Source organism: Carcharodon carcharias, chromosome 34, assembly GCF_017639515.1.
Source record: "Carcharodon carcharias isolate sCarCar2 chromosome 34, sCarCar2.pri, whole genome shotgun sequence".
Lineage (NCBI taxonomy): Eukaryota > Metazoa > Chordata > Chondrichthyes > Lamniformes > Lamnidae > Carcharodon > Carcharodon carcharias.
The window spans coordinates 29,996,354-29,997,903 of record NC_054500.1 but is presented as its reverse complement, the minus strand read 5'-3'; positions in this window follow the sequence as shown (position 1 = coordinate 29,997,903).

Below are 1,550 nucleotides of genomic sequence, written 5' to 3'. Positions count from 1 at the left end.
AAAGGGTCACCCAACACCCCCTCCTGAGACTATGTCCCCAAAAGGGTCACCCACAAACCCCCTCCTGAGACTATGTCCCCAAAGGGTCACCCACAAACCCCCTCCTGAGACTATGTCCCCAAAAGGGTCACCCACCCCCCCCCTCCTGAGACTATGTCCCCAAAAGGGTCACCCACCCCCCCCCTCCTGAGACTATGTCCCCAAAAGGGTCACCCACCCCCCCCCCTCCTGAGACTATGTCCCCAAAAGGGTCACCCACCCCCCCCCCTCCTGAGACTATGTCCCCAAAAGGGTCACCCACCCCCCCCCTCCTGAGACTATGTCCCCAAAAGGGTCACCCACCCCCCCCCTCCTGAGACTATGTCCCCAAAAGGGTCACCCACCCCCCCCCTCCTGAGACTATGTCCCCAAAAGGGTCACCCACCCCCCCCCTCCTGAGACTATGTCCCCAAAAGGGTCACCCACCCCCCCCCTCCTGAGACTATGTCCCCAAAAGGGTCACCCACCCCCCCCCTCCTGAGACTATGTCCCCAAAAGGGTCACCCACCCCCCCCCTCCTGAGACTATGTCCCCAAAAGGGTCACCCACCCCCCCCCTCCTGAGACTATGTCCCCAAAAGGGTCACCCACCCCCCCCCTCCTGAGACTATGTCCCCAAAAGGGTCACCCACCCCCCCCCCTCCTGAGACTATGTCCCCAAAAGGGTCACCCCACCCCCCCCCTCCTGAGACTATGTCCCCAAAAGGGTCACCCACCCCCCCCCTCCTGAGACTATGTCCCCAAAAGGGTCACCCACCCCCCCCTCCTGAGACTATGTCCCCAAAAGGGTCACCCACCCCCCCCCCTCCTGAGACTATGTCCCCAAAAGGGTCACCCACCCCCCCCCTCCTGAGACTATGTCCCCAAAAGGGTCACCCACCTCCCCCTCCTGAGACTATGTCCCCAAAAGGGTCACCCACCCCCCCCCCTCCTGAGACTATGTCCCCAAAAGGGTCACCCACCCCCCCCTCCTGAGACTATGTCCCCAAAAGGGTCACCCACCCCCCCCTCCTGAGACTATGTCCCCAAAAGGGTCACCCACCCACCCCTCCTGAGACTATGTCCCCAAAAGGGTCACCCACCCCCCCCCCCCTGAGACTATGTCCCCAAAAGGGTCACCCCACCCCCCCCCCCCTCCCCCCCCCCCCCCCCCCCCCCCCCCCCCCCTCCTGAGACTATGTCCCCAAAAGGGTCACCCACCCCCCCCCTCCTGAGACTATGTCCCCAAAAGGGTCACCCACCCCCCCCCCTCCTGAGACTATGTCCCCAAAAGGGTCACCCCCCCCCCCCCCTCCTGAGACTATGTCCCCAAAAGGGTCACCCACCCCCCCCCCCCTCCTGAGACTATGTCCCCAAAAGGGTCACCCACCCCCCCCCCTCCTGAGACTATGTCCCCAAAAGGGTCACCCCCCCCCCCCCCCTCCTGAGACTATGTCCCCAAAAGGGTCACCCACCCCCCCCCCCCTCCTGAGACTATGTCCCCAAAAGGGTCACCCACCCCCCCCCCTCCTG